Raw genomic sequence first — 10,830 nt, forward strand, 5'->3', positions numbered from 1 at the left:
TGCGCCAGAGCACCCAGCACATTGGGTCTCTCCACCCAATAATATTAAGGGGGTCCAAAACAGCTCTGCCCCCATTATTTCAGTCCTCGTGCTTCTGAACAAAGTGCTGCTTGATGGTGATGTCAGGGATCAAACCAGAGGGTTTTCTGCATGCCTAGTAGGCATGCCACACCTTAAGCCAGAGCTCTTCCCTTTCCTCCTTCATTTCCTCAAGTGACAAGGAGCAAAGTCATTCTTGGCCCTGAGGCAGCGCAGTGATCAGGAAGAACGACAGTCCCTTAAATTTGGGAGTGAGATCCCTCTAGTGGCTTTCTCTCGCTCCATTCACAATTTTTACTTGCACTGCTCAAAAGTGGGAATGCTCACAAGTAGGGCATGAGTGATGCAGGTGGCGCTGTGGTCAAAACCACTGAGCCTAGGGCTTGCCGATCAGAAGGTCGGTGGTTTGAATCCCCGCAACGAGGCGAGCTCCCGTTACTCAGTCCCTGCTCCTGCCAACCTAGCAGTTTGAAAGCACGTTAAAGTGCAAGTAGATCTGGCGGTAAGGTAAACGGCGTTTCTGTGCACTGCTCAGGTTCGCCAGAAGTGGCTTAGTCATGTTGGCCACATGACCCAGAAGCTGTACGGCGGCTCCCTCGGCAAGTAAAGCGAGATGAGCGCCACAACCCTAGATTTGTCTGTGACTGGACCTAAGAGTCAGGGGGTACCTTTACCTTTAGAGCATGAGGAGGTCAGGGGGGTTGCGTTAACTTTTGAGTTTGCTAAAGTGTCTGTGTAAGTCTCCTTGCTTGCATCTAACAAGTCTCTGTGGTTTGCATTCCACAGTCCATATTCCTACAGTGCAGAATATCCTGGAGGCAGTCAGAAGAACTAATAATAATAATAATAATAATAATAATAATAATAATAATAATTGTACCCCGCCCATCTGACTGAGTTGCCCCAGCCAATCTGGATGGCTTCAAGCATATAGAAGGAATGGTATTTTGGTTTTATGACACTTCCATTAAAGAGTTGGTTGTTGAACAAATATTTGTGTTCCACCCCTCCCATCTGTAGATTTTGACATGTCCAAACATGAAGCACAACTGAGTGTCTCTCTTCCCCCCCTTTCTGGTTCATATGTGATTTTTTTTCAGGACATTTAGATCTGATTATTGGGGGTTGTTATTATTATGGTGCTGGAGGAGACTCTTGAAAGTCCCATGGACTGCAAGAAAACTAAACCTCTCCATTAAGGAAATCTGCCCTGGAAGGAAAGATCATGAAGCTGAGGCTCCAGTACTTTCACCTCCTCATGAGAAGAGAAGACTCCCTGGAAAAGACCCTGATGTTGGGAAAGATGAAGGGCACAAGGAGAAGGGGAGGACAGAGGACAAGATGGTGGGACAGTGTTCTTGAAGTGACCAGCATGAGTTTGACCAAACTGCGGGAGGCAGTGGAAGACAGGAGTGCCTGGCATGCTCTGGTCCAGGGGGTCACTAAGAGTCGGACACAACTAAATGACTAAACAACAACATTGTGGGGTAGTCATCACAGTTCTACCAGAAAGGAGACAAAAATATTAATTTGGAGATCTAGGTGATGCTACAGAGTATAGCTTTTTATTTATTGCGAGGCGACGCTCCAGGTTTTGAAATTCTAGGAAGGGAACATTGTGTATAGTTGCACTGTACATAAACATCCCCCTTGAGTGCATGCAATAGCCCAAGTGGGAGGAACAGCCGGTGACTTAGACATCCCAAGAAAAAGGTGCAAATATTAAATATCGCAAAGGACCAAGCTTTTGGGTTCCCTCTTCCAAGAGACAAGATATGAGGTGCAATTTGAAAAGCCAGGCGGCAAAGCCTGATTGATGCCACACACAACTCTGGAATTCTGTTCCCGGGTTCTGGGGGGTCTTCCAGTGGCAGCCTCAGCATCATCAACAAGGGCCTTGCTTAGCGCATGGATCCACCGGGACACACTTTGAAGAGCATGAACCGACGGCGACTGGGATGCACTGTGGCGGTGCGCAGACTGATTGACACGGATCTGGGCACTTTGTGGCGCACGGAGCCACCACCTGTGCACACGGTGGGGCACAGACGGAGGGGCCACACGGATCCACACATTTGGGTGCACATACATCACCACACTTGGGAGCGCACGGAGGGGCGCAGACGGGAGCACAGGGGTCTCCGCCAATCTTAGCGCATGGACCGGAGCATGGTGGGGAGCAGACGGTCACGGACTGGCCAGGGGACTGCTGGACGATGCTCGGGCCACAGGGGCAGACGTCTCCACATTTCACAGAGCCCTTCTGTCCGCAGATCGGGGGCGGGAGGCAGGGCTGCTTGCACTGCTGGAATGGGCAAGCCATCTTCGATGGGTCCTCAGGAAAGTCTGTGGCAAGAAAAGCAAGAGAGAACAGATTCATGTTGAGGTAGCTACCTTGGGCTGCAGATACTATGGGGCAGGCAGAGATGGGAATGTGCTGGGAGACAGAGCCCTTGCCAGTCAATGGGAATGGCAAGTGGGGAGAGTTGATGCTGCGTGGGCTTCTCATTAAGACATGTAGATGGTCAACAGGACGATGGACCAAATTGGCCTTTCACCTGATCCAGCTTCAGGGCTCTTATGGAACCTTCAGATCCAGAGACAGATTCCTACCTAGATTCCTTGGGGCATTTGGCCACTGTGAGACTAGGTTGCTGGGCTTAACGGAGGTGTCTTGGCCTGATCCAGAAGCAGAGCTCTTCTGATGTTCTTATGCAATGTCAAGGTCCAAATGCAGTCTATCTACTGTCTTAGGGACGCTTGAGACTGTGGAAACAGGATGCTAGACTAGATGAACCCCCAACTTAGCAGGATCCAGGTACAAAACTCTTCTTATGTTCTTATGGAACCTCCAGGTCCAGAGACAGTCTCCTGGGCCACTTATTATGTCCTTACCAGAGGTGCCAGCTTGCGAGGGCAATGGGGGAGGACAATGTCATACACATGACATCACGTGTGACATCCTGACATCATGCGTGTGATGTCAGCATGTCAGGAGGAGCTGTGCCATGCTCTGCTCTGTGCTTCGCCTCTGCTTTTTGGACATTGGGGGGACCTGGCCCCCAACCCCCAAATTTTTGGAGCCCCTAAGGACTTAGCCCCCAAGAGCTGGTGTCCCTGGTCTTTACATGTTCCTGTTAGCTCAGCTATGACAGAGGACACTCATCAGTGAAGAACTAAGATACATTTCAGGTCCTTTTCTCCTTTGCTTACTTCAAAAAATCTATTCCTATCTCCCAAGGTCCACCAAGACTCAAATATGGTCATAATTAAAGGATCCAAAGCTCCCTTTCTTCCCAGGAGTTTATATATCACATTATTCTACTTTAGAAACTTGCATCCCGTCTAATTTTTTAGAAGAAACTCAGTGTGGCTCGCTAATCCAAACCACACCCATGATTAGAGTATATCCCAATCTCCACCCAATCAATCTATCTGTCTGTCTCTGACTGACTGTCTACTTGTCTCATTGCAAACTTAACAGAATTACTATTTCCACTGCTTTGAGTTAATAATTCATATGCGTCATGTTGTTATTCATTCTTGTGATAAGTGACAAGAAAAATTAAATGATTAGATAAGGTGAGACTCCTAGTTCACCGATTTTGGAGAAAGGTCACTCAGAACCCACCCACAAGAAACTGCTTGCACCAGCCCACCAACACCAGTCTTCCCTACACTGATTGACAGCAGCTTCTTGGGGTTTCAGACAAGGAGTCATTCACAGCCCTACCTGGAGATGCTTCAGATTGAACATGGGACCTAAAACCAGTTGCTCTACCCCTAGAATAAGATCCCATTCCTCATGGTTCTGAATAAAGGACTGATTTAAATGGGAACATTAAAAGATTCCTTATATACTAAGATTACCAGATTTTTTTTCAAAGAATCTGGAGACACTTTTTTAAAAAAGAGAGAAAAAAGTTATTTTTTAAAGGTTTTTTTTTAAAAAAGAAGCAATATCTTCTCTTCTGTGGGCAGTTGGCCAGGTGGCTGGGCGCTCTTGCTCCCAGCTCGATTTGGGTTGCTGGGGGATCAGCGGTTCCCCCAGTTGATACGCTGGGCATCCCCGGTTCCCCCTTGGCAGCGGCAGTGGCTGTCTCAGCAGCCTGGAGCTAGCCTGGTAGCGCAGTTGGCTCTGGTTGGCTTCAGGAGCTGCCCACTGCCATGGCATCCGCCATTTTGCCTCACCGGAAGTCCCCACCCATATGATGTGTCTTGTGCCTTTGAACCAATAATGCAACATTCATTCCCTACTAATAAATCTACAACAGCTAAAATATAAACCCAGGGACATTAAATGTAATCCGGGGACATTCTGGGGACGGATTTTGTCCGGGAACAGATTTGTAACTCCAGGGACTGTCCCCGGCAAACCGGTATGTCTGGTAACCATATTATATACCGAGTTTCCCCATAGGTCCATCTAGTTCACTTTTGTCCATCCCGATTGGCTCTCCAGAGTTTCAGAGAGGAGCCTGCCTGGAGAAGTCAGGGGTTCAACCTGAGAGCAATGCAAAGGATTATGCCCTGCTATTCAGCTATGGCTCCTCCAAAGCACACAAGAAGATTCCCTGCTGCACCTGACCAAAGGTTCATCTAGTTCAGAATCCTGTTCTCCATCCAGCAGCCAATCAGATTCCTCCAGGAAGGCCACAGGCAGGACATGAAGGCAAGAGCCCTTCCTCAGTGTACATAAGACAATCAGAGAAGCCCTGCTGGATCAGGCTGAAGGATCTAGCTCAGCAACCTCTTCTCGCAGCTGCCAAATGCCCCTAAGAACCTAGAAATCGAGGTAGACTGCCTGTGGACCTGGAGGTTCCATACGAACATCAGACTACTCCTGCCGCTGAATCAGGCCCAAGGATCTAGCCCAGCAGCCCATTCTCACACCAATCTGCCTGCAAGCCCACAAGCTAGCAGAACAGGAGAACAACAGCACAAAGAGCTTCCTCCAAGCCACCTCACACAGTCCATAAACCATGGAAGCAGGGGATACAAATCAACACTGTGCGCTGAGACACTCACCTAAATGGATCGCCAACCAAAAGCCAAAGAGAGTCAGTTCAGGAGTAACAGCGAGCAAGCTGGTTTTATATGGTTTCGTTCAACTGGGTTCCGGAAATGATGCACCCCGAGGGGGTGAAGCATGCGTTCCTCCCACACAACTCCAAATTGCTTGTTTGGGCTGCTATTTACTCAGGGAATCCTCCCAATCTTAAGGGCTACCACATGACGACAAGCTTCCTTTTTTGTGGGAAGGGGGTGGAATTCCATGGAATGTTATGGGGCAAAGGAAATACAGTCGGGCCGAATTGCGGGAAACATGCTGGGAGGAGGAGGAGGAGGATGATCCTGCCTTTTCCCCAAATTGGACTCAAAATGGCATACACAAATTGTAGCAGCACAGATAAGATAACGAAGACATACAAAAGATGTATGGATCTTTAAGGTGCTACTGGAAGGATTTTTTTTTGTTTTGACTATGGCAGACCAACACGGCTACCTATCTGTATACAAAAGATGGTTGATAAAAAGTAATTAAACTCTAATAGAATTAAAAACCTATTTAAAAACCCCACATTCATTAAAACACAGATAACAAAGGCAGCACAGGAATATTAAAAGCTCTTTTAAAAAAAGAAACTTGTTCCCAAAAGCCTGTTGGAATAAAACAGTCTTCTCCTGCCAGTGGAAGGACAACAAGGAAGGAACCAATCTGACGTTTCTAGGGAGAGAGTTACAAAGCCTGGGAGCAGCCATTGAGAAGGCCCTCTTCTGCGTCCCCACCAAGTGTGTCTGTGAGCGTGGTGGAACTCAGAGAAGGGCTTCCCCTAAAGATCTCAAAGCCCAGGAAGTTTTGCTAGGGGATGTGGTCTATTAAATAACGGGGACCTAAGTCATATAAGAAGAATCCAATCTAAAGTCAGTCTTCAGTCACACCATGCTTTGAAACCACTAGGGTGGCACTTGAAACAGCAATGGCTTCTTCCCAAAGAATTCTGGGATGCTTGTGAAACGTGGACCACTTATAAATGCCATCTCCAACTCCTTGAAAGATTCCATCAATGGTGTTTCCAAAAAAAATTACATGGAAGAAGCAAAGATCATCAGTGTTGAAGCAATGATTCTTCAACATCAACTTTGTTGGATTGGTCATGTTGTTTGGATGCCGGATGATCGTCTTCCAAAGCAGGTACGCTATTCCCAACTCAAGAATGGAAAGCCAAATACCACTGAACAATAAAATCTGTTTAAAAATGCTCTCAAGGCAAATCTTTAAAAATGTGGTATAAACACTGACAATTGGGAAACACTGGCCTGCAAATGCTCCAGTTGGAGAACAGCCTTTACCCAAAGCATCGTGGACACTCAAAAAAAAAATGCTTTTTACCAAAAGCATTTGAGGACACTCAAACTCAGGACGAAAGGGAGAAAGGGAGAAACGTGCTAAGAGGAAGGCACGCTTGGCAAACCCTCACCATGATCAACTCCTGCCTGGAAATCTATGTCCCCACTGTGGAAGGACATGTGGATCCAGAATTGGCCTCCACAGTCACTTACGGACTCATTGTTAAAACCTTGTTCATGGAAGGCAATCTTACTTGGTTATGAGTGATTGCCAAAGAAGAAGTTAAGGGTGTTGAGATTTGTTAGGAGACCCTTATTTCCCACAGAAAGCTACAATTCCCAGAGCTCCCTGCGAAGAGGGATTGGTTGTTTAATCACGCTGGGAATTGTAGTGTTTTGAAGGGACAGAACATAAGAAGAACTCTGCTGGGTCAGATCTAATCCAGCATACTGTTCTCACAATGGACAATCAGATTCTTCAGAAAGCCCACAGGCACGACATGGAGACAAGAACCCCTCTCTCCTTGACACCCATATGGACATAAGAAGCACCCTGATGGATCAGACCAAAGGTCCATCGGGTCTAGCGTCATCTACTCACAGTGGCCAACCAAACTAAGCCCCAGTGGGAATCCCAGAAGCAGGACCTGAGCACAACAACAACTCTCCCCACTTGTGATGCCCCTTAACTAGCATTCAAGAGTATCCTTCCTCCATCTGTGGCAGGAGAACATCAGGGTTATCCTCCATGAACTTTGGCAGCCATCACTGCAAGAGCCCTCCGTCACTCCAGGTGGGTCTGGCCCAAGAACCATCTGGTCCACCATCCTCTTCTCCCAGTGGCAAATCGGATGTCCCAATGGGAAGCACACGAGGAAGGCCTGAGCACAACAGCAACACTCCCCTACAGAGGTTTTCAGCAGCTGGTATTCAGATGCATATAGCCTCTGGCAGTGGAAGTAGAACCTAGCTCTCAGGGCTGGTGCATCTATCTCAGAGATTATTCCATAAATGGGATGGGATGGATTGATGAATGAACACTTGCAAAAGTCTCTAGGGCTGGGGATGAAGTGATTTGTTCCTCCCAGTGTGTGCCCACTTCTTTCATTTAAAAAGAAAACACAAGTCACAACGGCCATATGTAGCCTCTGTGTTCAAAAAATGTGGAGGGCAGAGTGGAAAGAGCTATTCCTTCCATGCTCTCCTTGAAGGATTCTTGAAGGCACCTCGTGGGGCACTTTGGGGACAAGAATTCTGGACGGGGTGGGCCTTGAGTATGATCCATGATGGCTCTTCTAATGTTCTCCTCCATCTCTGCCTACACCTGGTTTTATTTGATTAATTGATGGGTGAATAGGTGATGGATGGGTTGCATTTTTTCCTGACTTTTCTTCCAAGGAGCTCAATGTGGAATACATGCTTCTTCTCCTCCTCCTCATTTAATCTCCACACCCAGTGAGCTTTGCAACCTTGGGGCTGTAAACTCTGGTCTCCCTGGTACAAGTCCAACACTCTAATAACTACATTCCTCCTGCCCATTTTAAAGTATAAGTGCTTTTCACTGTAACTCTGAAACACGGAGGTGGAAGAGAGGGATGCTCGCAAAAATTATGATGGTAGGCCTGACTAATGCATGGCCAAGAGCTTTCCAGCTATCACCCCATCACTCTTGTGATGCTGTCACTACAAGTGCAAAACGCAATTAACTTCTGAGTTCACCCAGAAAACATCTTGGAAATGCAACATTTTTGGTGTGCTTCCCAAATTGGGCCAATTATGTGATTTTATCTAATGCGCAGTGATGGGGAGTTGGGAGGATACTAAATTCCTCGGTAGTTAGCTGATAATGGGGTCCACATTCCATCCTCGGTGGTGATAACAAGCGAAAAGGCCTCAAAGAAGATGAGACATTTCAGTCATTCATTAAGAAACTGGAATTTGATGAGCAACCTCTGCATCTGAAGACAATGACAGGATACCTCCAGGGCTGAAGCAGCTTCATCTAGCCCAGTATCCTGTTTCCCACAGTGGACAGCCAAAGGCTCACACACATAGGAGCACAAGAAGCTGCTTATATCAGGTCCACTCCTTTGTCCATCTGCCCCAAAAGTCATGGATTAAGATGCCCTCAGACTCTCCCCACCCAGCACCTGAGTGGGCCTCCTCCAAGATGCCACTAATAGCATGGTGGGATGCAACACCATGGGCTTCCCATTTCTGATTTACACCTCTGGAAGTCCACTTAATATGTGATCCCTGATTGGTTGGAACGTGTGTCCAGGAAGAAGAAGAAGAAGAAGAAGAAGAAGAAGAAGAAGAAGAAGAAGAAGAAGAAGAAGAAGAAGAAGAAGAAGAAGAAGAAGAGGAGGAGGAGGAGGAAGGAGGAGGAGGAGGAGGAGGAGGAGGAGGAGGAAGAGGAGGAGGAGGAGAAGATATCCCGCTTTATCATTCCCCTTCAGTAGTCTCAAAGCAGCTAACAATCTCCTTTTCCCTTCCTCCCACACAACAAACACTCTGTGAGGTGAGTGGGGCTGAGAGACTTCAGAGAAGCGTGACTGGCCCAAGGCCACCCAGCAGCTGCAGGTGGAGGAGCGGGGAAGCGAACCCAGTTCACCAGATTACGAGTCCACCACTCTCAACCACTACACCACCAGGACAGGGATGGGGAACCCAATGGCTCTGTGGATGGTGCTAGACTCCAGCTCCCATTCCCCTTGCCCATTGCCCACACCAGGGCTGGTGAGAGCTGAAGTCCAACAACATTTGGAGGTTAACCGGTTCCGCATACAGCAAAGATTGAAAGGAAGAAAGGTGCTTAAAGATCAAATGAGCCATTTGGATTCATGAATGAACACTTGCAAGTGTGACAAGGGCTGGGGATAAACTGATCTGTTCCTCCCAGAACAGAATAGTAATAATAGTAATGGTAATGGTAATAGTATTAGTAATAGTAGAGTGGTACCTCGGGTACCAGGGACGCAGGTGGCGCTGTGGGTAAAACCTCAGTGCCTAGGACTTGCCGATCGCATGGTCGGCACTTCGAATCCCCGTGGCGGGTGAGCTCCCGTCTTTCGGTCCCAGCGCCTGCCAACCTAGCAGTTCGAAAGCACCCCTAAGTGCAAGTAGATAAATAGGGACCGCTTACCAGCGGGAAGGTAAACGGCGTTTCCGTGTGCAGCTCTGGCTCGCCAGAGCAGCTTTGTCACACTTGCCACGTGACCCGGAAGTGTCTCCGGACAGCGCTGGCCCCTGGCCTCTTAAGTGAGATGGGCGCACAACCCTAGAGTCAGACACGACTGGCCCGTACGGGCAGGGGTACCTTCACCTTTACCTTTACCTCAGGTTAATAACTTAATTCGTTCTGGAGGTCTGTCTTAACCTGAAACTGTTCTTAACCTGAAGCACCCTTTAGCTAATGGGGCCTCCCGCTGCCGCCACGCAATTTCTGTTCTCATCCTGAAGCAAAGTTCTTAACCCAAGGTACTATTTCTGGGTTAGCGGAGTCTGTAACCTGAAGCGTCTGTAACCTGAAGCGTCTGTAACCCGAAGTACAACTGTATATCATTTGTACCCCACCCATCTGACTGTGTTGCCCCAGCCACTCTGGGTGGCTTCTAGCACATATAAAAGCATAATAAAACATTAAACCTTAAAAAGCCTCCCTAAACAGGGCTGCCTTCAGATGTCTTCTAAAAGTCTGGTAGTTGTTCTTCTCTTTGACATCTGGTTGGAGGGTGTTCCACAGGGCGGGCGCCACCACTGAGAAGGCCCTCTGCCTGGTTTCCTGCAATCTCACTTCTCTCAGGGAGGGAACCACCAGAAGGCCCTTGGAGTTGGACCTCAGTGTCTAAGCTAAATAATAATAGTAATAGTAATAATAATAATAATAATAATAATAATAATAATAATAATAATAATAATATCTTTATTGAAATTACTTGGCTGCTCCATCCACCCAGGTAGGGCACTCCACACAAAATCAAAACAACTATAAAAACACTAATTAAAACAATGCAGTATAATACAGCAAGGAAGATTAGATGACTTTCAAAGTCCAGGCTTCCCATTCAGGGCCGAGATCGCTCTGGAGAAGAAGCTGTTCTTAAGGCAGCTCGTTCTTGTCTTCATTGTCCTGTATCTCCGTCCCGATGGCAGGAGCTCGAAGAGACAGTGACCAGGATGCGATGGATCTTTTACCAATGGGGGTGGAGACGCTCCTTCAGGTCTACAGGAGATCTTTTTATGAGGGCTGGTATATAACTCAAATAAACAGATCAACAATGTAGTAGTTAGTGTGTTGGACCAGAGATTGGGAAGCCAGGGCTCCCAACCCCATCCAGCTATGAACCTCACTGGCATGGCCTTGGCTCGGGCACTGACTCTCAGTCTAATCTACCTTGCAGGGTTGTTGTAAGATTAAAATGGAGATAACCATGTGCA

General features: G+C 47.5%; 1 long non-coding RNA gene across 1 annotated transcript; it reads right to left on the reverse strand.

Annotated features, from left to right (window-relative positions):
• Positions 1-1,568: 1,568 nt before the first annotated feature.
• LOC309359223 lies at positions 1,569-5,365 on the reverse strand. The gene is made up of 2 exons (XR_014163783.1): positions 5,068-5,365; positions 1,569-2,385 (listed from the first exon to the last, which is right to left on the reverse strand). It is a non-coding gene; the product is annotated as an uncharacterized lncRNA (long non-coding RNA).
• Positions 5,366-10,830: the final 5,465 nt, after the last annotated feature.

The sequence above is a fragment of the Podarcis melisellensis genome, assembly GCF_964234715.1.
Source record: "Podarcis melisellensis genome assembly, chromosome: 16".
Classification (NCBI taxonomy): Eukaryota; Metazoa; Chordata; class Lepidosauria; order Squamata; family Lacertidae; genus Podarcis; species Podarcis melisellensis.